Source organism: Neolamprologus multifasciatus, chromosome 13, assembly GCF_963576455.1.
Source record: "Neolamprologus multifasciatus chromosome 13, fNeoMul1.2, whole genome shotgun sequence".
Classification (NCBI taxonomy): Eukaryota; Metazoa; Chordata; class Actinopteri; order Cichliformes; family Cichlidae; genus Neolamprologus; species Neolamprologus multifasciatus.
The window spans coordinates 31,034,375-31,059,196 of record NC_140451.1 but is presented as its reverse complement, the minus strand read 5'-3'; the positions used below and the strand labels follow the sequence as shown (position 1 = coordinate 31,059,196).

Here is a 24,822-nt window from a genome sequence, read left to right as displayed (position 1 = left end):
TATGTCATCCATGAGGGATGCATTTGACATATGTTTCACATATTATAGCCCAACAAGTTACTTATAGCAATTTAAATACGAGCAATCAGTTTTTGGCAAATACCGGAAATCAGTTTTTGGCAGACAATCACTTTTTGGCACAACACCGGCTATTGCAGTTAATAATACAACAGTTTCTTGCCATTTTTTGTGTTTCTTTTTATCGCTGTGTAACTGAGTTCAATTGAAAGCCTGCATGCGCTAGTACCGCTTGCCACAAGTTCCCAGAATCCTTTGCGGTTTTACCCCTGAATGACGTCACATTTTTGGTGGGCCGGTCTCTAGTCAAAATGCCCGGGCCGATTTTTTGTCCCAGTCCAGCCCTGGCTGTTCCTCCATGTGTTCCCACTTCCCCTAATCACCTCCTGTGTATTTAAGTCCTCTGTTTTCAGTGTGTCGTTGTCAGGTCGTCTGTTGTCCACGCCATGTTTCCTATGCCATGCTTCCAAGTTTCTTATCTAGGTTTTTCTTATTGTTTGTTTAGATTTCCCAGTTTAGGTTTGTGTTAATTTTGCTTCAGTTTGCCTTTTGTTTGTACCTTTTTTACCAGCCTCATTAAACGGCTCGCCTTTTGTTAACATTTCTAGTTCTGTTTCCTGTTCCTTGGAGTCTGCGTTTTGGGTCCTTTTGTCAACCCCTACAGTCTGCCCTCGCCAGACTGTGACAAGCTGTTAGACAGCACATCTTCATTTACAGTATAAACAAAACACTAAAGTTCAGCTGCAGTACTACCTAATGTCCTGCATCACCTGCTGAAGGAAATTCAAAAGCAGTCTTTATTTTGTGTTTCTGAAAAAAAGGGGATAGGTGGGCTTAAAAACTGTGTGTCTGGGCTCAGGGGCCTATTGTCTGATAATCAGTCCTCAAGTATGGAGTCTGGAACCTGATAACATTGTTTCTCATTAAATGTGGAATAAAAATATCACTTTTCAATTAGCTACACAACAGAGAGCAGCCACAAGCGTCGGCCGATGTACGAAGACAATTCTCACGGGAAGATGGTTTTCGGGCCACTAATTCCAGATCTGTGTAAGTGTGAAGTGTCAGTGTGTAACTGTTGTCATAGAGCCATGTGGCTACAGCAAGAGCCACGATGAGTGGTTAAGTACCAGTAATTGGTTCCATTTATCCTCTTCAGACCTTTTGGGCACACATACAAAAGAAAGTGTTATCGTAGAGGTTCCCATGCATGCACGCACAAAGACACACAAGCTTCTTGTCTTTCCTACTACTTTGAGCCAAAGGAGCCTCTTTTGGACTTTTCTGGGTTTATGAGATTCCAGGCTGGAAAGAAGAGTTGAGCTGGGAGCTCCCGGACAGAGATTCAAGCTTTCATGCCAAGAGTACATTTCTGTCCGACTCCTTGTCTTCTCCTAAAGACAATTATTGAATCAGCGTCTGACAGTCGATTGCCTCAGCGTGATTTCTTTTTATGCTCTAAGAAAGGTGAGAGTCGTGGCCATTTAGAGAAACAATAAACCTGTTTTTGTTCTCTTATTTAAAGCTGTTTGCTGACATTAACCTAAAGCTATCTGGCATATGCTATTAGCCAGAATGACTCACTGCGCATGGAAAGCAATATATTCCCAGTTGGGGTTGGCCCAGTGGAAATGAATCTGAGTGGTGTGGCAGCTGAAGGTGTTAGCGTAACGCTACATCCAATGAGCTGAACATCTGATAATGAGATGTCACTGGTCATGATAATGGATTGTATTCTGGCTTTTCCAAGTGCTGCTGTTATACATCACTTTGGCATGAAGGAGCTGTAGAGCCTAATCTACAAAGAATATAATAAATATAATATACCTAACTGAGCTGAGCTTCTGTATCTATCACTTGGAAAAGCTGTAAAAATTGATTACTTGAGATTTGTGTTAAAATTTTCATTACTAATGCAGTGAAGAGGAATCCTGCAATTTATAAGGTTGAATGGGTTAGACAAAGTTAGAGATATATGGCAAAGTGCTGCTGTTTAAAAATACCCGTTAACACTGTACTATCTTTTTTTTTTAAAGATTAAATAGCCAATTTAAAAAGCAGTGGGTGACTGAAACCAGTAGTTCTGAATTCAAGTCAATCCACAGTTAAACTGCACCGCCACATATCATTATTTTGTCGCTGACCCAGTTTAAATTCAAGGTAACATGTTCAAAATCGTTTCTTTAACTCTGGTAATTGATTTTCATACTGTACAAAAATCTGGCTGTTATGTATTGATTTATTTAAACAGAACCTACTGAATCTTTATTATTCAAATGAAATCAAAAATACCTGCCTGGTATTGAACTGTGGCATGCATGCATTACTGGAATGCAGAGATGGAGGAACACGCTTATAATGTACGCACGATCTGATATCCTCGTGTTGGTGTTGTTCCCAGATCATCATACTAAAGGTTGTTCCAGGATCAACATTGCAAGTGACCAATCAGAATGTTGTGATGTCATACTTTTGCAACTTCGGGAAAAACCGGCGTAAAACAAAAAACTGTACTTAAGCTGCGAGAAACCGCCTTTGTCCGCCAATCAACGGACCCTAACCCTGACCCTAACCCTTTAATAAACGCTAAGCAGAATTGATATTGTCCTTGCAACATTGGGATTTCATAAATGCATGAATGGGTTGGCGCGCAAAAGAATAACGTCACAATAATGTGATTGGTCACTTGCAATGTTGAACCTGGAACAACATTTTCATGATGATCTGGGAACAACACCAACATGACGATATCAGATCATCCATAATGTACAGACATAAAAGCACGTGTCTCCAAAATAATGTTTGTAAATTGGTGTTTGGTTTGTATACAAATGAAATTGTTTTTGACTAAACGGTATGTCGCTGGCCACCCTATCTCAAAGACTTTAAATCTGTGAAGAATTACAGCTGTCTAACCCCTAATGATTTAACAAGAAATAATGCCTTCTGGCTGGGATGGTCAATTTGGTAAAGTAAATCCGTTGGGCATCTTTTGTCGCCTTTAGACAATAATTCTGATGGCAAAATAGCCAAACAGGACAGGCAAAAAATAAAAATAAAATAAATAATGCCTTCTGTTGTCTGGCAATTTTTATAGTAAAATCCAAGCATTTTTCACTTCAGAGTGTGATTTCAGCAGAATGTACTTCTTAAATCTAGAGAAAATATAAATGGAGTGCATGTTATTGCTATTGATCTTTCTCTCTTGAGATCAAATTAGGCTCTAGACTCACTGGCCACTTCATAAAGTACACCCTGGTACTACTTACCAGGCTGGACCTCCTATTGCCTCCAGGGCTGCCTCAATTCTTGATGGTAATTTGCGTCGTTAAGAGTAACAAGATGATGGAAAGATTACTCAGACATGCTGTTGCTGCATATCCATGACATAGTTTTTCATTCCACCACATGCAAAGGTGCTCTACTTAACTTAGATCTGTTGTCTAACCCCACTCCAAATATGCAAGAACATTTAAATCCTTAATCTTCACTTTTTGAAATTTCACAATCCAACAGCTATGAAAAAAATTACCTTGTATTAGCATTAGCTTGATAATTGAGAATGTTGTTAGAAAAAAAAGGTTGTCAGATTAGGATTGATAATTATTGCATTTGCAAAAATATTTTCACCTCTTTATTTAAAATAAAGCAATTTATTTTTTTATTTTTTCTTAGTGTCATGTTTCCCTCTTAAAGACACAGAGTAAGCAGTCAGACCAAACAATACAAACGTACCGTCAGAAATAAATCCCTCTTTCGCACATAGCATCATATGGTCAGTCGTGCAAACTTCAATAACTTACATGAAATCATTTGGAAATGTAAAGATGCAGCATGCTGTCAGCCAAATAAATAAAAATAAATATTTGAGCTACAGTCAGTCTGCAAATCAAGATATTTTGAGGATGGACGTCTGAGCTTCTCTTGTTCTCTTTGGGTACGGGCTTCCATCATTGGCATGTAACTCCTCCTCTCCATATATCTGGAGATAACCCTTGGTCCATTATAGATGAAAAAAAAAAAAAAACGAATAAATAACTAGTCCAGAGAGTCAATAAGTGGAGTGAAATATGTGAAGAAAAAAATGAGTTGTTGCCTCTGTAGCATGTTTGACAGCATCATGGTGATTCATGCAGTGAATGACTGTCAGATTAGGATTGATCTTCCCACATCGGAGTGTGTCTGCTCCTCTCAGAGCAGCTGCGCCATCAGCTGGTAACATTTCTTTGGATCACGGCTTTTTAACAGGATGTCACAGATAGTAACCCCAGTCCAGGATTGTGATACAAAAGCTGAAAGAAGGAGAATACAAGTTGATATAATGATTTGGAATCAGGCGTCCTCAAAAACATACAGAGACTGAAAACTCTACATGTTTGTTTGTTTTTTTCCCTTTTTGCTTTTTTGGTGTTCACTCATAGATTAACCTTTCAAGGCTTCCAGCATCTGCGATTGAAGCACAATTAATATTAATCCTAAAAGTTGATAATACAGCTAAATTCAAAGTAAGAATGTCACAAATACAACACTTAGATCGCAGCCATCACCTAACATTTCAATAGAAATAATAATTCTTGATTGTAGTACTTTCTTAAACTTAGGCCATCAAATATTTCACACAAGGCAACAACATCAAATTTCAAAAAGATTATAGCATAAGATGGAAAATAACAGTTATTACTCATCAGGAAGGCCAGCTCTGTTCTGGGATGCACCCAGTGCAGGTGGTGGGAGACAGAAGGACTCTGGTCAAAATAACATCTCTGATGGACAGAGTCTCCCACCCCATGCACATAAATGTTGCTGAACTGCAGAGCTGCTTCAGTGACAGACTGCTGCATCCTCGATGCACGAAGGAGCGTTTCTGCAGGTCCTTCCTCCCTGCAGCTGTCAGACTGTACAATCACGATGTCATAAGTCACAGGACACTGTGAACATCCACGGTCACCACTTCATGCATAATGGACCTTCCATGTGTATGGACATGTGCAGGTATATATATATATGTATATGTATACATATGCATATTTAGTGTGTACATGTGTGTGTGTACATGTCTATAAATAGGAATAGTAGTGGTACAATAGCTATATCAAGCTATATTGTTTATGTCCTCCATATTTCCAACCAAATCCATATGCTACCATTGTGTATAGTAGGGATGCACCGATACCACTTTTTTGGAAACAAGTACGAGTACGACTACTTGCATTTCAGTACTCGCCGATACCGAGTACTTAATAAAAACATGATTTAAATTTGCAGGTAACAGCTTTAGTCCTATAATTTAACAAAAAACAAACAAACAAGGGACTAGTTTGGAATTAAGAACATTTATTTAAAATGAAAAGCATGTTGTATGCAACATATTACAGAATAAATAATAATTTAAACAGTGACAGTACAACTCAAGTATTTTTTTCAGTTTATTGTAAACTCTGCCGCTTTGGACAACACAAGGGGCATTAATAAACATCTTTGCCATTTAGTGCACAATATTTGAATAAACTAACAACATCCACCGACATAGAACTGTGGCAGTCAGTGCAACTGACACCGTGGTCCTCGTCTGTTTCTCTGTTTAGAAGTCTCACTAGCACAGTCACAGCTGGGATGACATCAGAGGCTAGTGCGTCGTAGCTGCTCACTTTTTTAGTTAGTTCCTCAAAGGGGGCGAGGATGGCAACAGTCGTCTCCATAAGAGCCCATTGGTGAGCGGTGAGATAGTCAGGGAGTTCGTGCTCGGACACGCCCAGCACTCGCTTTTGCTCAATGAGGGACTGGAGCATGTAATACGTGCTGTTCCAGCGCGTCTGTACGTCCTGCTGCAGTCTCTTTATTGGCTGGTTGAGCTGTCCCTGAATGTCCTCGAGGCGGGAGTAGGCTAAGGCGGATTGTTTAAAATGCTCAACTATTTTCCGTCCCACTGCTAAAGCATCAGCTATGCTCCTCTGTGCTAATAAGCGTGGGTAAATAAGCGTGGGTAAACTCTTTGTACTCATTGTCTTGTTGGGATTTTAGGTGCTTGATTAAATTACTTGTGTTAAATGCGCTACCTTTAGAGCCTCCTCTGGACAATTTCGCTGAGCACAATTTGCAGTCCGCCTTTGTTTTCGCGTCTTTGTTCACTTTGAAATAGTTCCACACGGCTGACTTGTCTCGGCTCGCCTTCTCCCAGCTCTGAGCTGCAGCCGGGGCCTGGGGGCGGGCACTCGGGGCCTGTGATTAACCCCTTACATGGCGCTCAAACATAGACAGGTCTCAGACCGTGGTATCGGTCCCCGGTATCGGGGGACTTTTAACGAGTACGAGTACTTTAGAAAAATACCGATATCGGTATCGGTGCATCCCTAGTATATAGTGTATTATCTTACTTTTTTCATTGATTGTTCTTATTTGTATTTTTGTATTTCCTTCTGATATCTGTACCTGAGCTGAGGTGACGCAAAAATTTCCCCGTTGTGGGATCAATAAAGTCTTATCTTATCTTAATCAGAACTGCTCCCAACAAACATAGATGTTTACATCTGCGCTGTAACTGCAATAAGTTAATTAACCGATTCGCACTACAACCTGGTTTGCCTCATTTGTAGTTATTTTTATTTACAATACAATACAATTTTATTTATATAGCACATTTAAATACCCGAAGGCACACCAAAGTGCTTCACAGTAATATGGAGAGTCAACATAAATCAATAACAGGGTACAAATCGAGCACAAGCACAGACAGGATAGAGGCACCAACAGACCAGGAGAGTTAGATAAATACAAAATTTGCTAAGAAGACAAAAACAGCAGTAAAAATAATAAATTTAATAAAATCTAATAAGAGATTTAAAAGTTTAAAAATTAAAAGATTTAAAAGGGTATTAACTGGTCGGGAAAGCCAAGTCAAATAGATATGCTTTTAATCTTGATTTAAAGGATTGAATAGAGTCCAAGGCTCGAATAGAAGCTGGGAGGCTGTTCCAAAGGTTGGGTGCAGCTGAAGCAAAGGGTCGCCTCTGGTCTTCAGTCTAAACTTAGGTTGGGCCAGGAGTAATTGACCTGATCATCTTAATGCACGACAAGGAGGTAGCTGGGCGCAATGTTATTCAGGATTTTAAAAGTGAGTAGCAAGATTTAATTTAATAACTGTACAGTACTCTGTTCATAGTAACCATTGTCCATATGTAAAAATGTAAATATGTAAGAAAAATTGTGTATGTTTCTGTTCTGTGTCCTGTGTGTTTGTATATGTGTCTTCTTAGCTGCTGTTACAACCAAATTTCCCCTTGTGGGACAATTAAAGGATTATTCTAGTCTATTCTATTCTATTCTATTCTATTCTAGATACATTCTGTCACAGACAGGATTTTTAGTTCGTTTTTTCCTCCTCAAGTTGACTAAAGTGGTTCCACTCTTGGGCAAAGCTCTGCCTCTGGTACTCTTTGTCCATACCTGGCCTGCATTTCCTTGGCTGTACTTTAGGGCAGCGCAGGCAACATGTCTCTGCCAGATCATCATCACCCCTGCAGTGGTAATCAGGTTCGTTAGTTGTGGGGTTCAATTCTCAGCAAGTAATTATCTTCTCTCTCCACCTCAGCTGCTCACCTCTAGTTCGGTTCCTCGTCATCTGTCTCAAGCCTGCCCATTCCTCTGAGTATCTGCGCTTGTAAGAGTTTCTGCCTATAAAAACATATGCCTGCCCACTCCTTACGTAACCACTTACCTTCCTGGGAAAATCATATAGAAAGACTTGGAAACCCCCATGGAAAACATAAGACAGTCTAAGTTTTCTGAAAGTGTCTCATTTGCCTCAGAATCCCTGTTAACATGTTTCTTTCTTTCCCTGAAGAATCCCTGGGTGTGAGTTTGTCCTGGTTCCTTGATTCCACGGTTTGTTAAATAAAGTCTTTTGCAAACTGCTGGCCGGTCTCTCCGAGTCTGAATCTTGAGTCATGGTTTTCTGGCAGTATGACAATTTCCGAAACGAGACTGACCACATCCAGGAATTCCCTCATGAATCCATATCAAGCATGCAGGTGCTGCCAATTAATATTTGTGAGCTTAGGCCAGAGGTTGGACATTGCAGTTGAGCAAAGGTCAGTGGGCTACGTTGTGGGCTGGAACATTTCCCGGAATACATTAGGGAAAAGACAAAGAAACATGCAAACGTGAAAAGCATAGTCTTACTATAATTTCAATCATGCTTAGGCTGGATTGGATTGAAAATTATTAAGTGATAAATAAGACTGTGTTGTCTTGATGTTATCTGTCTTATAAAATATTTCATGTTTCTATTTTAACCCTTGGATGCACAACCTACCAGTACCTACACTCTTCCAAGGTAGACTGGCCTTGTTCAGTGGGGGGGACAATAGTCTGGCTTCTCTATATCTGAGATGTCAGATTCTGAGTCAGTGCCTGCGATGGGCTCTTCATCCCATCCGTCCTGGATCATTTGTAGGGCAAGGTCCACAGGGATCCTAGCTGGCCTCAAGGACAATGTTTGAAATGCACAGGAAACTATAAAAAGGGGTGTACATAAATGGTCCGCAGGTGTGCATTCGCTGTCAAAATAAAAGACGCATACCAGATAAAAAGTTGGAATGCGCGTTTGCGTACATTAGATGTTCTGGAGGAGGGCAGACATTTGTTCAGAACTCTTAAAGATGTTGAAGAAGCAAGCTCCGTAAGCAATTACTTTGGTGTGCTTCCACCGCAAAAGAAGCGTGTATTCTCTGAATTTCCAGGAATACTTTTATTTTGACAGCGAATGCGCACCCGCGGACTATAAATCATGTATGTTACTGTGTAAAAATGCAGTATTATATATAAATGCAGTAGCAACACAATATTTTATAAGACAGATGACATCAAGACAACACAGTCTTATTTATCACTTAATGAATTTTTGACCCCACGTGTGCATCTAAGGGTTAATATGAGCAATCTGGCCACGTTATAACACATTTAATTACAAACAATTAACAGTGAACATTCTGGATAATTTGTTTAAAGGAAATTCAAATTTGCATGTATTTTGGAGAAGCACCTTCAGAAAAAAAACCCTAAAATGTTATAACGTTAGAATAAATATGCATATATTTGTATATAATTTCACAAAATATGCAGTAAATGACTCATAAACGTGTCTGCACATGCAGGGAGACTGTATATGCTATACTATGAGATGATGCTTCATTTGATTTGTTGTGACACTGGTTTTATGCTGAAGCAGTACGGAAGTATAAGACAAGCCTTTAATGACATAGACTGTGTATAGATAAGGTTGTAATCTGTCTGTTCCTCTGAAACTGACCAAGATAAGAAATAAATATGTGATACAAAAATGTGATACAGGCTAATTACTGTTTGCATACTAGGTAGAGACTGTATTTCTTTCTCTCCTTTAGAGAGGATTGATACAGCAGTTTACACTGAGAAGAACAAAACACAGTAGCTCAGAGCGTGAATGCATTTGGTCATAATATATTACCTAGTCTGTCAATTAACTCTTTAGTAATTGCTTACAGTAAATAAGTAAACAGCAGCTATATTGGTTTGGTTATATTTACAGAATAACTTTCTGTAAATTATTTAGATGTTTTCGGCTTAGACAACGAGCCTTTGTGAGTCACAGATAAGAACCAACCCACGGGGAAGTGCACATCTCTGTGTGAGGCTTAACTCAAAGTAAATCATTATCATTTCATGTTTATTCGGAAATTGTTTTGTCATAACTAAAACAGCATTGTTCATTTAAGGATCGTCATGGACACATCCCTCCCTGCCAGTTTAATATGTGCTAATCATTTAAAAATATACAGTTACGTGTTTATTCTTTTTCTTACACTCGACCCTGCTACATGTACAATATGTTCCCACAGCTCAATGAGAGAAAATGTGTCGGGGTCTTCTGCTTGGCTCCTTATTCACTTTGGTGTTCCTCCTCTGTTTAAAAATCATTAAGCAGCTCCAGCTAACAAGGGAAGTGTGTACATGCTGGCTATTAGTGGTGTCTGTGTGTTGTTTTACTGTGACTTTGTGTATTTTGAACCTCTGTGTTCACGTATGAGTGGAAAGGAGCAAGAAAGTCATGCACAGAAACCCACATGTGTGTCTGTTGCAAACATGATATCAGTTCTTTCAGCCTCTCTTGATCATAGAGACAGAAAGACAGCAAACTTGTTGTTTTGTTCAGCGTCACCATGGAAATGAAGAGTACCAGCATTCCCACTGGTGAAGAACGTGTCAAAAAGCTGACAAAGAGCAGACTTGCCTTGGAGTGTGTGCGACCAAGTGACAAATATGGATAATGAGCTGAAGGACTCAGTGAGAAAACGACTTGTTGAAGGACTTTGAGTATTCTGACTGCGTGTCTTAAGATGTATCCATCTTGGGAGGATCGTTCATTTATCCGATAAAATATCCAAATTGATCTAAATCACGAAAATCGAGCCTCACATTAGGTTCACAGCTAGAAAACTAAGAAACAAAAGAAAAGGGTGGAAAAGATGTTTTTTTAAATGCCCTACAATGCCTTTTATATTTTTGCACAATGCAGCCCAGTAGGCATGACTGCACTGCAGCCAACAATGTTAAATTTAAACATTAAATTGCCCCGAGTGCTACAATTACAACAGGGATCACTGTTGCATTCACCCTGGTCTGGTAGTGAAGAAATGATGAAGTCTCTGACCAGGCGTTCAAAGCACAACTACAGGGCGATAGTCATTGAGAGAAGGAGGGTGGGGTTTCTTAGGAACAGGAACAATGATGGAGCATGTGGGGATCACCGACTGAGATAAAGAGATGTCGAATATCTCAGTGAACACAGGAGCTAGCTGGTATGCGCAGACTCTGAGGATACGACCTGAGATGCCGTCTGGTCCTGCTGCTTTCCTGGTGTTCACTCTCTTGAAGGCTCTCCTCATGTCATGCTTGGAGATGATGAGCACGTTTCCGGTATTGGCAGTATCTTCCTGTCTGCAGCCGTTAGCACCGTTAGCGTTAGGGCTGCTAGCGTTAGCGCCGCTAGCGTTAGCGCCGCTAGCGTTAGCATCGTTAGTGTCTTTAGCTGCAGCCTCGAAGCGAGCATAGAAAGTGTTCAGCTCGTCTGCCAGAGTCACGTCCGTGTTCGTCATACCGGTTGTTGGTGCTTTATAATCTGTTATTGACCTTAATCCCCGCCACAGGCTCCTAGAGTCACTCTGTTGGAGTTGTGACTCTAGTTTCCTCCCGTAGCGCTGCTTCGCCTCTTTCACCACCTTCCGCACGTTATATGACTTATATGGCTTTGTACGGGTCCAAGTCCCCCGTCGCGAGCCCCGTGTTGTAGGCAGCGGTGCGGGATCTCAGAGTGCCGCGGATGGTTTTATCGGCTTCTGGTTGGGAAACGTTGTGATATTCTTTATCTCCATGGTATCATCCGCTAGTTTCCCGATGAATCCCACAACCGCTTCCGTAAACACATGGACGTCATCATCTGAGCTGTTTATGAACATGTCCCAGTCTGGGTCATCGAGTGCGTCCTGTAACGCGGCCACTGATTGCTCCGTCCAGCGCGCGACCTTCCTCTGAACCGGAACTTCCTGCTTCCTGTATTTTGGCATGAGGAAGATGGCGGCGTGATCGGATTTGCCAAACGGAGGGCGAGATTGTGCCTTGTAGCCGTCCTTGACCGTAGTGTAGCAGTGGTCCAGTGTCCTTTCACCCCTGGTAGGGCAGGTGATATGTTGATGAAAGTTTGGTGCTGTGCGTTTGAGGTTGGCACTATTAAAGTCCCCCGTCACACTAAGCGCGGCGTCCCAGTGTTGTGTCTGGTGCTGTGTGAGTGCCTCATGTAGCTCGCATAAGGCAGTGACCGCGTCCGCTTGTGGTGGAATATAAACGGCACTTATAATGACCGATGTAAACTCCCAAGGTAGATAAACAGGACGACACATGATGGACAGTAGTTCCAGATTTGGTGTGCAGGAGCGTGTGAGAGGAACAACGCTCGCGGTGTTGCACCAATTGTTGTGCACCATTACACACGCCACCTCCCCTTGACTTCCCCGAGTCCCGTGTCCTGTCCATGCGGTGAGCCGAGAAGAACTCGGCTGGATGGCGCGGTCCTTCAATGCCATACTCAGCACAGATGTTCCTGTATATTATGCCGGGCACCTGGTTATGGTGTTCATGTATTCCCTGCCTGCGAGCATCTTGCATCCTGATGGTATGTGCTGGATTGTCTCAGGGGCATCTTTGCACAGCTTGCACCTGGTGTGGTAGACCCCTCTAGACCCCAGCCTCTATGGATGTTTTGCTTAGAGCTTGTCCCTGAGTCCTTTCCTGCAACAATTAGTTCCTCTGTGCTTGTCTTTCAGTCCACTTTTGTCCAGCCACTGGTAGATTTCTGGATGTCACCACTTCTTCTATCTGCCAGTGGTACATACCCATACCATCCTCCCATCATTCTTATGTCTTTGCTTCTCCTCTTTCTCAGGTTTATGCCACCTGAAGTATTCACTAAGCATACTATCAGCCATCTTCTTGATGTACTCACAGATGGTCACTGTCTCATCCTGGACAGTGGTTCTGACACTTACTAGTACCTGGGCCTCCTTCCTTCTGCTTTGTGTGCAGTCTCAGAGTGTCGATGTCTTGTTCAGCTTGATGATATCCATGAAGAGGAGGTGGCTGGTGTTTGCTCCATTCCATAGTTGATAAAGGGGTTCAGGTTCATGCAGAACAGCAGTGGGGACAGAGCTTCTCTTGGTAAATCCTGCACTCGATGGCAACTTGTGCAATTGACTTGATGTTGGCCTCTAGTGTTGTTCGCCATATCCCCACTGAATTTCTGATGAAGGCTTTTAGGTTCCCATTGATCTTGTATCATTCTAGGCATTCAAGGCGGGCACTGTGAGGCACTGAGTTATAGGCTTTCTTATAGTCAGTCCAGGTGGTGAACAGGTTGGGACTGCTCTGTCTACCAATAGCTGGTGCTTAGCCCTTCGGGTGTCCCTGTCAATTCCGTTCTGTGCACCACTCGTGCATTGCCTGTTCATTTTGCCAATATGATGCTTGACAGGAATTTCTATGTTGTGCTGAAGCAGGTTATTGGCTGGTAGTTGGATGGGTCAGTTAAATTTGCCTCAAAAGCCTACGTGGGCATGCAATGTGATCTGTGGATATCAAGCGATTCATCCACAAGTATTTAAGGTTTTGTGAGTGAACAGAGAGATGTTACGTGTAGTTTTAGACTTTTGTGTGCACAGAAAGGTTTTTGAAAGTAAAAAATGATTGGATTTGGTGAGCTGAAGTTAATAAATTGTTTGTAAATGATCAGTATTTATTCAGTTTTGGATGTACGTATTTGAAAATAATTTTACGTGTGGTGGAATTGCTTCGTATTTGTGTGTGGATTGAAGCACACACATCTGAGTCCTGAAAAGTTACACACAAATCATTGTACACATTTGTAAAGCTTTGTTTATGCTTGTGGATCATCTCATATGCATTCCACATCCTCAATTCTCCTTTCCGTGCCTGTGACCCTTCTGACTGCTCTGCTCTGGATTTCACTCTGTTTGTTCAGATTAGTCCTCTACAGTCCAGTCCAGTGTTATTTCAGCCTTCATGTTAAAATGTGTGTAAATGATTATGTTGCTAGGCAACCTGGTGTTCCATAGTAGTTAATGTAAATTAATTTCTGGGTCAAGATGATCTCCTCGGCACTTTTAGGTAAAAGTGGTCATATTATTTTTTCATTTGCTCCCACACACCCTAAAATCACTATTTGATGAATAAGCTAATTTGTGTTAGATTCTTTGGGCTGTACTTGATCTTCACTTTGTATTGTCGACTTTGTGTTAAAAAAAAATAAACACATAAAAGCTAAAAGAAATATGTGTGAGAAGATATTATGAATGTCTCCATTATGATACAGATTTGTTTGGTGTGTAAAATTGTAGCCCAAGGTTCATGTGAAAATGCATTTCAGGTCATTTTAGAAAAAAATACAAAAGTAATTTAACCCTTTAAAGCCGGTCGGAGCAGCACGCTCTGTTTTGCGTAACTATTTTTAAATCCCGGTAGCTCTGCAACCACGTGAGCTAGCGCAATAATTTTCTTTGCATATGAAACCGGAGGAGTTGTACTTACATCTTATGCCATCAGCTTGTCCTCGGTCACAGTTTCCTTCCACATATAGCTTTGCAAAAACTGCATAAAAAGCACTTGCAGCAACAAAAACATAATATTCCAGAAACACGCTTTGCTGATCCAATCAGCTGTTCATAGACGTTGGAATAGACGTCAGCGCGAACTTTTGCATGTCCGCCATGACCTGCCCGAAACCGGAAGTGACATCATTTTCGCGGAAATGTAGTTGTTTTTTACCTTCAGGTCCTCATGAGCCTATACTGGTGTTTTTAAAAGTTATGTTTGACTTTATGACTTTCTGTGTCGTTTCTGGGATGCTTAGGACTCATATTGCACTGCTGGAAATAGTTTATTTTGATGCATATGCTGCTTTTTTGCAAATTTGCAGTATAATATTTATTTTCGTTTTCCCTGCAGTGTATAAAAATTGGTGTATTTCAAAAATAAAACTATGAAGACACTCAAAATAAATTTCCTGTGGTGGGAAACTATTTTGTGCAACTTTTTTGTATTTACAGTTTTGAGGGATAGGCCTCTTAAATTTCTCTAACTAGAAATATATGTTAAAAAAACAAAAACGATTTTCAATTTTTTTGTAGTTTATTGCACTTTTTTGCAATTTATGTAATTACTATGCACTTAATGCAGACATATTATTAAAATTTAGGCTGTAACAGTTGTATTGATGTATAGCAACTTGAAATGCTCCCAAAAATGGCTCCACAGCATGTAAAAAAATAATATAAGCTCTGGCGGACTTGGTTCTATGGTAGGTCTTAAAGGGTTAACGAGTAATGTAACAATTGACTCTCTCCAGCAAACAACTAAGTCACATACTGTATTACTTTTAAGAAAAAGTAACAAGTAGCAAGTAATGGTTTTTTAAGTAACAACCCCAACACCAGGGTTGGTACTCAAAGGCGGTGGTGGTGGAATATTTTCTTAACAGACTTTGGCCTTCTTGGTATCAACTGAGCTTACCTGTGTATTGTAGCCCTCTTTGGATGACTGTTTCCAGCAAGGTAACATAAGTGGGATCTTGAACAAGACAATGAATTCACTCAAATGGCCTCCACAGTCACTAGAGTGCTTTTGAGATGTCTTGAAATGGGAGATTCATATCATGGATGTGCAGCTCACAAATCTGCAGCAACTGCATGATGCTATAATATTAATATTCACCAAAATCTATGAGGAATGTTTCTAGCATATTTTTTTTTCTGAATAAAAGATAATTCATAGGGCTCAGCCACAGTGATACCGGCAGTTCTAATGGCAACACAGCATCAAAAATCTGCTGTTTTTGTAATATGACCTCAACAACTGATACTCTGACCTGACCTGGTTAGCACAGGCACTTCACATCAAGAAGGTCCTGGGTTCAAATTCATTCTGGGGTGTGGAGTTTGCATGTTCTCCCAGGATGTGCGTGGAGTTAATTGGTTAATCTGTAATTCTAATGAATTTAACATATTTGTTTGCTTTGCAACAGCTTGGCAAACTGCCCGAGTTTTACCCTGGCTCTTGCCCCTGGTGACCCTGAATTTTATAAATGGATGGTTGAGAATCTAAAATAAATAAATACTCCCAAAGGTTTGCAGCTCCTTAAAGTTTCAAGATTTTAGGGTACTGAGAGACTAATTCAGAGATAATGGAGTCTCCGAGACAGCAACAAAACAAGCTATCAGAAGATTTAAGTTGTCTCTTGGTGATCTCACAGTGCAATAATCTTAATACGCAGAGCAGAGTGAGGAATCCTGGGATCAGCCTGTGTTTAATGGGAACCTGGTGCAGAGGCTGTTAACAGGAGATATATAAGAACCACATGCTGCTTTAGTGGGTACTATCAAAGTTGCAGCTTCCAGCTCTATAAGCGAGCAATATTCCTTAACTGAAATTAGATTGTGCAAACCACTGAACTTTAATGAAAAAGTATGGACTAATCAAGCGACTATATGAGTTCTTACGTTTATTGCGTAGATGTTCTTGTGGAAAGTCTTCGTACAGCTGTTACTTACATAAACTGTTACTTAAAGGTGATCTCTTAGAAAGCCAGTTACTGTAAATAATAGTAAATTGTCAAATTGTAAACATTTATAGAAACCGATGCAGGGCAGAGCTCCTACTATGTTGCGTAGTTGTTGTAATTGTGACTTTGATTAACTTGATATGTTGTTTTAACCCTTTAAAGCCGGTCAGAGAGGGCACGCTCTGTTTTGCGTAACTATTTTTAAATCCCGGTAGCACTGCAACCATGTAAGCTAGCGCAATAATTGTTTTTGCATATGAAACCGGAGGAGTTGTACTTACATCTTATACCATCAGCTTGTCCTCGGTCACGGTTTCCTTCCACATATAGCTTTGCAAAAACTGCATAAAAAGCACTTGCTGCAACAAAAACACAATATTCCAGAAACACGCTTTACCGATCCGATCAGCTGTTCATAACACTTCCTCTGTTGGACTAGATGTCAGAGCAAACTATCGCATGTCCGCCATGACCTGCCCGAAACCGGAAGTGACGTCATTTTCGCAGAAATGTCGTTTTTTACCACCAGGGCCTCATGAGCCTATACTGGTGTTTTTAAAAGTTATGTTTGACTTTATGACTTTCTGTGTCATTTCTGGGATGCTTAGGACTCATATTGCACTGCTGGAAATAGTTTATTTTGATGCATATGCTGCTTTTTTGCAAATTTGCATTATAATATTTATTTTCGTTTTTCCTGCAGTATATAAAAAATGGTGTATTTCAAAAATAAAACTATGAAGACACTCAAAATAAATTTCCTGTGGTGGGAAACTACTTTGTGCAACTTTTTTGTATTTACAGTTTTGAGAGATAAGCCTCTTAAATTTCTCTAACTAGAAATATATGTTAAAAAAGCAAAAACAATTTTCAATTTCTTGTAGTTTATTGCACTTTTTTGCAATTTATGTAATTACTATGCACTTAATGAAGACATATTATTAAAATTTGGGCTATAATGGTTGTATTGATGTATAGCAACTTGAAATGCTCCCAAAAATGGCACTACAGCATGTAAAAATATAATATAAGCTCTGGTGCATTTGGTTCTATGGTAGGTCTTAAAGGGTTGTTGAGTCGGTTTTTAAGATGACTAACAGCCACCTTAAACAGATGTTAATCATTATGAGCCTGTGTGTGGGAGAAAATGGTACAAGGACTCTTCCAGAGCACATATGTATCACACAAATGTATCATAAAGCAGCAATTTTGATAATTTTAAGGTGGATTACAGATTGGTGATCCTTTGCCCATATTTACTTCTTTCAATCTGATCTAAAACCTACAATACTGACTTTACATATGTAATTTTTGATTAATACAATTAACAGAGAAACACAACCAACTTGAGTTAAAGTGTTTAGCACTATGACAACACCTTATGTGTCTCTATAATAATAATTAACAGTAGACAGTCATTCAGCTCTAGCAAATGGCAGATAAAATTATTACTTCACTGTCATACATTCTCAGCTGAAAAAGTGAACGTCTTCATTCATCAAAGGAGTGATGAGAGAGTTTTTATTTTGAAAAGGGCAGCAATAATCATGCCTCATTTGAAAACTTGGCCAAATAAACTTTGGATGGATTATAACCCAAACAATTAAAAACTTCATATAAACCCGGAGAACATGTGTACAGACCTGGTGGGTTTTAAACATGTAATCAAATCTATATTTAATATTTTAATCACATACAGTAAAATACAATTCTAGAGAATCCAAGAATGTGTAAATCTCATAGACCCATGTTTTTTATATATTGATTATGATGGCAGCAACACGTGTCAATAAAGTTGTTTGAAAAGTTTGATATATTTACCAGCAGTGTTGGTCAAGTTACTTGAAAAAAGTAATCAGTAACTAATTACTGATTACTTCCCCAAAAAAGTAATCCCGTTACTTTACTGATTACTTATTTTCAAAAGTAATTAATTACTTAGTTACTTAGTTACTTTTTACAAAAAAACGATTTACAACCTGAATAGGTGATAAAGTGATAGATCTTTCAGCCCAATTCTACTTTTTCTGCATAATCCATCATACAAAATGTAATCAAATGGAAAAGTCTCTTTTTTTTTAACTTGTTTTATTAGTTTTAATCTTTTAACTTTATGCATCAAGTAAAAATGTAATTATATGCAACATTCTCTGACTGGAAGAAATTTGTTTATTATTTAAACCTATTTTCTGCACATTTCAGCACATAAAATAATTTTTCTTGTGTGTTTACACTCAGTGTTTCAAATAGATGCAAGTAAAACACAGCAGAAAATAAATAAAGTCAAAGACTAGCGGTCCTTTTGCTCTATTTTCACCTGTAAACCAGGAATGGGTAGGTGGAAGTTTACCCTGGTGCAGGTGTGCCGCGGCGGTCAGTGGAAGAATCCGCGAGTTTCTCTGTGAGTTTCCCATTACGTCGTAGCTACTCGGTGCTTGCTTGGAAGTTTAGGGGTTTTTTTCGCTGTAAAAAGAAGTTTTCTTCCCACGCACAACGGACACTAATGTTTTTGTCACTTTTTATGGAATCAAACTCAAAGTAAGGTCAGTACTTCCACGCTTTAAACGCTGCACACTCATACTCTCTCCCGCACTCATATATGATCCATTGTTGATCTGCACACAGCTGTTGCCACGAACGTCACACTCGCTTACGTCACTGTCAGGAGACATTCTCGCAAAAAATCACGGTTTTAGTAACGCAGTAACGTAGCGTTCCTACGGGAAAGTAACGGTAATCTAATTACAGTTTTTGCAATAGTAATCCCCTACTTTACTCGTTACTTGAAAAAGTAATCAGATTACAGTAACGCATTCGAAGTAACGCGTTACTGCCCATCTCTGTTTACCACTGAGTAACATCCACCCTTAGGTCCACAAACATAAATGTCTCATTTCTGTTTGATTTAGGATTCTAGCTGCTCAACAGTCCTCGGTAATTTTTGTCATATTTTTTGTTTCATGATATGTCAAATCTTTTCTGAAATATATATCTTGCAGAAATATGCCGAATAAGGTTTTCCCTGAAAATGATATCATCTGGATGGAAGCATATGTAAACCTTTCAGCGTCGATGGTGCTTTTCCTGATGAAAGAGCTGAATGTTTTTTTCTCTTTAGTCCTTAGGATGAACTAATTTACATTCATAATTTTGATTTGCCTGACCACAGAACAGTTTTCCACTTTGCCTCAAATGAGTTTTGGCTCGGAGAAGATGGCAGCCTTTCCGGATCGTGTTTGCGTAGGCTTCCTTGCAATTTTACTTTGCAATTTTAACCTGGATTTGGGAATGGCACACTTTGTTCAGAGACAGTGATTTCTGGAGGTGTTCCTGAGCCCATGCAGTGATTCTATGACATAATCATGCTTGTTTTTGAATGCAATGCCATCCAAGTCTGAAAATCATGGCCATCCAATACTGATCTACAGTACATAATGTCATCAAAGTCTTTGCAATTTTATGTGTAGCAACATTAGTCTAAAATTGTTCTATAATTTGCATCTTTTTACAGATTGGTGACCCTTTGCCCATATTTACTTCTTTCAATCTGAGATTTTGTTTTTATAATATTTGCATATCATAAACCTAATTATTTGCAAATTGTTTCTCCAGCTGTTTATTTCGACTGTAAATCGTCTTTATGATCCTTGCATTTCAGACGGCAGAAATTATGCAAGGCTTTAAAAAAACGCTTTGACTTAATTACTTGGAAGATGAAAATGATCTGCTTGTGAGATTAAAACATATTGTTGGACAGAGGCTTTTGAAAACTCTGAAACTAAAGACTTTTTAATGACTGTTGAGAGATTTGCCATTTGTTCTTGTCCAGTTGCTGTTTACAAAAATCACTTACTACAATGACAGTATTTAATGTGTAATTATGCACCAATGACTGATTGGGAAATACTTTGAATATAACACTTGCACATAAATAATTTTGATGGAGATATACATCTGAGATTTAAAAGAGTAGAGCTAGTAGTAGCTGATACTAAATATATTGTTAAACTGAACTTTTCCTCAGTATTGACACCCAAAGCTTTTGTTCCATTCATTAATTCATCTTCTTGTTACTTTTCTGTTTCCTGTGGTTTCAGATGTAGCCACTCCCACGTGCCCTGCAGTTAACTGTGTTCCTTCCATCCGACAACCACCTCACCTGCTGTTCATTCCCTCATTACTTATCTAGTATGCTGCGTAGATATCAATCATGTTTTTGATTGGCCAGATTGTCTTTGTACCTTCATTCACACTGTTCCATCCTTTTTATGGGTTTAGCCTTGTTTGCTTCTTATACCTCACTGCTGGTTGACTGCTTGTTAACGAATCCTACTAGATAAGGGGCTTTGAACTGTGTGGTTACTATGTTACTCTACTCTCAGCTCATCAAGACTGTTTAATAGGCATCCAGGGACTATAATACAAATATTCCTGCCAGTAATACCACTAATAAACAACATAATTAACAAAACAAACATAAGAACTGTGTGTGTGTTCTCTAATGTAGTGTGTTTTGCTCTGTTTTGTTTTGTTTCTACTTGGGACATAAAAAAAGGAATCTCATTCTACCAGCTATGTCTAAAACAGAATATACTATATGACCTAACAAATTATGGCTTGTGTAGCATTAAATGACTGATATAATTTGTCTAAAAAGTGAAGCAAATGCTTAAGTACCTTAAAACTTCACTGTTTCAAATGGCAGAGAGAGAGAGAGAGAGAGAGTTATTCCTCTGGCTGCAAAAATAAGATCTAAGATCTTAAGATAAGCGCTATGGGAAATGGCCGTACATGCCACCTGCTCTCTGACCTTAATATTTTCCTGATGGGTTCGTGGGCTCAGTTGCTAGGTCCTAGTTTCAAGTTTTACTAACTATAATAGGATGATTGTAAATAACAGTCTATTAGAGTCAAATAGATAATAAAGCAGGACTTTGTAGAACAGGCCGAGCTTCTAAGTAGTAAGTCATAAGTTATTGATAAAAAAAAGCAACTTTCCATATTGAACAGAGGTCATGACAGCCATCCAGTAGTAACAAAACCAAAATATCTCATGATTGAGTGACCGAGTGGCATTACTGTGTTATGGGCATCCCTCGCCCTGTCACTGTTTTACAAACTGAGTTACAAAGGATGTCAGAAGGGCAAAGTCTTTAATGACTTTAGACAAACATAAAATACAGGGGCGATCGTGGCTCAAGAGTTGGGAGTTCGTCTTGTAATCGGAAGGTTGCCGGTTCGAGCCCCGGCTCGGACAGTCTCGGTCGTTGTCTCCTTTGGCAAGACCTCTACCTACCGCCTACTGGTGTTGGCCAGAAGGGCCGATGGCGCAGTATGGCAGCCTCGCTTCTGTCAGTCTGCCCCAGGGCAGCTGTAGCTACAACTGTAGCTTGTCTCCACCAGTGTGTGGATGACTGGGTGTGTAAAGCGCTTTGGGGTCCCTAGGGGGGACTAGTAAAAGCGCTATACAAATACAGACCATTTACAAAAAGTACTTTTCAGAAAAGAAAAAAAAACACGGGTTTAACTTCTCTGAGGTATTCAGTTGAGAATTTAGAGAAAATAAGACATTAGCGATGTCTTACGAATAAGAGATGATTGTTTTGGAAATTGAGACGGCTTTAAGGTTTAGAAGGCATTCAGCACTTTCTTCACCATTTTCTTCAGAGTAAAGGCTGAAAAGAGGTCTTACTGCTTCTTTTTATTGGGTTTTTTAGCAAAACACCTCTATTTAGTACCTATTTACACCAACTGATACATCATCAGTGGTAGTCTGTGTGATTGTGACGGAGTTACACCATCCCGGGCCGCAGACAGCTGATCCGGGCGCATACACGCACCACCACCATTAGTTTATACAATTACCGTGGCTGCGCGTCTTTCCGTCGACCGGGCAGATAAATAAAAAGGGGTGAGAGGTATATTTTGAGCGGCGCAGAGGGTGGCCAACATATTTTCCCACTTACCTTTAATAACGCCGGTCGAGTAGACTCGCTGTGATCGCCGATTATACGGGGGTTATGCAAGCCGATGGTATGGTGTTCCGGGGTTCAAATAGTGGGTTCGCGCGCGCTGGAAAGGTCACGTGAACTGCATTATTCTTTTGTTTGTTATTGTGAAACACTGTAGGCTGCCTGGAATTGGCCATAAATATCTGTATATACATATATGTATTGTAGGAATACAGCTGGAAATAAGCTGAGGGGGAAAGAGTGTTTGGTAAAAGAAATAATAAAGAGATGACTATTATGCCTAGTGGGAGGGGCCATGGGGTATAAAAGAAGGCTGCCAGGGCCTACCTGGTTTCTTTTCAGTGAGATGTTACAGAGAGGGTAACATGCAGACTGTGTTTTGTATATAGATGTTTGTTTTGTGTTGACTTAAGTTACTTTCCTATATCTTTTGTAAATGATCTTTTGTGCACCTGGGAGGCCGGCAGAATAAATTATAAATTATCCACACTGAATGCTTCCAACTACGCCTGCATTTGTTCGGGAGACGTTTAGGAGAGGACCCCGCGACAGTGATACAGTTGTATTTGATGTGTGGATCATATCTTCTGTGCAGGTTAAAGAAACACCAGCATGTTAGTATCCCATGGGACTTGATATTGCTCTTCAGCAGCTGAAAGACACAGACATCCTTACCAGTGATGCCAGTGTCTTCCACTGATTAAGAGCTAATAGCATATTCTCAAGACACGCAGCATTACTGGAATAAAGGCAGAAACAAAGACTAAAAGTCAGTAAAGGCTGATGTAAATTACGCAGAATTAAAAACTTTGTAGATTTAGCACAATGTCTGGCACTTCAGCTTTAGTGGCAGACGTTTTGGCTTTGCAGCTTTAATTGCTGTTAAATTCTGCCGCTAAATGCTCGAGCGATAAGATTCTGCTTCAACTGCCTTACTCTCCCACGAGTGACTGAACTAGACAAGTCACACTTTGTGCAGATAAACCGTGAAGACACAAATGTAATGAATGTTGACCTTGTAAGCTGAGGTCAAAGAATTCAAATCTTTGAGCCACTGCTCAATTTATTTGCAGCATACGACATCCTTAGCTTGTATTATTAAAAAAAAAATAGAAAAGATTTCTTAATCGTGTTCATGAAACCGTTAAACCGGCTCGTACATGTGTGCGTGCACAATTGGAAGACAGTAATTAATGAAGAATTCATTATATAATAAACCCCAAGCCTCTGTTAGAGGACCTGAGCTTGAGGAACACACAAAAATGGACTGGCATGATATCTTCGATAATAAAATGTTTGTTTGACTGCAGCCTCCTCTTTGTCTGTGGCTGTTTACTGCATCTGCTGTGCTTTTGTTGGCTTTGGTTTCCAATCTTTGTGTGAGATTGTGTGTGCGCAGGAGAGATGCTCATCTGTCTTCTGGTGTTTTTCTCTCCCATTATTCACCGTCTGTAAATGAATAAACAATTAGTTTAAGAAGCTACTCACAGTGATAATCATTCTCTGCAGTTTCTTAACACCCCCACCAAACTAAATAACATTTGATTGAGCACATTATAAATCAACACGGAGAGGCAGTCAACTGACACGAAATAGAAAACAGTATTCCACTTCACCCTTTCTTCTTATGTCTTTATTCTATCTTCTCGCTTGTCACAATAGTCCACCCAGATAAACAAATACTGACATTTGCACCATTCAGGCAGCCAGCATAAGTGGAATGGATTTACTGTGGAAAAGGCTGAGAGGGTTACAGAGGCCCTTTTGTCATATTATACCAAAAGATTAGTTGGATGTCAATTACTCTAAGGGTTCGGGAATTATTGACACATCAACTCAAACACGATTAGATTTTCTTGAACCCCATAAACATCGTCAAATGCCTCGACTCTTTCCTAGTAAGCTGCCTTCAACTCAATTCACTGCTTCTAATTTAATCAGTTCAGTGTAGCTCATCTTCATTAAGATCACATGAGTGTACCATAACTATTTTCAACATGGCCGGGGATTTGTTTTTCATGGCAAGCTAAATAAATCCTATAATAGAAATAACAGATATCAACAACGTGGTTCTAAACTGTGCTGTCCCTTCTAAAAGAAGAGTTCATTGAATGATTTTTTTTTTCATTTATGTGTTATTGGTTTTCTTTTTTATACAAGGGATACAACAGTACAATTTAGTAACAGAACAACAGTGGGCACAAAATACGAGATTATAGAAAATCAGGCCTTCCCTCTTGTATATAGTTCAACCATTTCGACCAGTATTCCTCAAACGAGTCCGCCTGCGACTTCAGTCTAAAAGTTATTCTTTCCATAACAGATATAATGGATATCAAATTAATCCATTCATTTCTAGTAGGACTGTCTTCAGTAAACCAACAGCGGGTTTCATTGAGTGATTTAACAGAATTTACAAAATATATTTCGTAGCAAAAACAACATGCCTGGTTCCTGGTTTTTGCTGCCATCCATTCTTCTAACCATTAACCCTTTAAGACCTACCATAGAACCAAGTCCGCCAGAGCTTATATTATATTTTTACATGCTGTGGAGCCATTTTTGGGAGCATTTCAAGTTGATATACATCAATACAACCATTATAGCCCAAATTTTAATAATATGTATGAATTAAGTGCATAGTGATTACATAAATTGCAAGAAAGTGCA

At 39.6% G+C, this 24,822-nt stretch overlaps 1 long non-coding RNA gene across 1 annotated transcript; it reads right to left on the bottom strand.

Moving 5' to 3' along the window:
* Positions 1 to 2,381: 2,381 nt before the first annotated feature.
* LOC146505793 (uncharacterized) lies at positions 2,382 to 24,822 on the bottom strand. Its single transcript, XR_014877698.1, has 2 exons — positions 24,637 to 24,822; positions 2,382 to 2,586 (listed from the first exon to the last, which is right to left on the bottom strand). It is a non-coding gene; the product is annotated as an uncharacterized LOC146505793 (long non-coding RNA).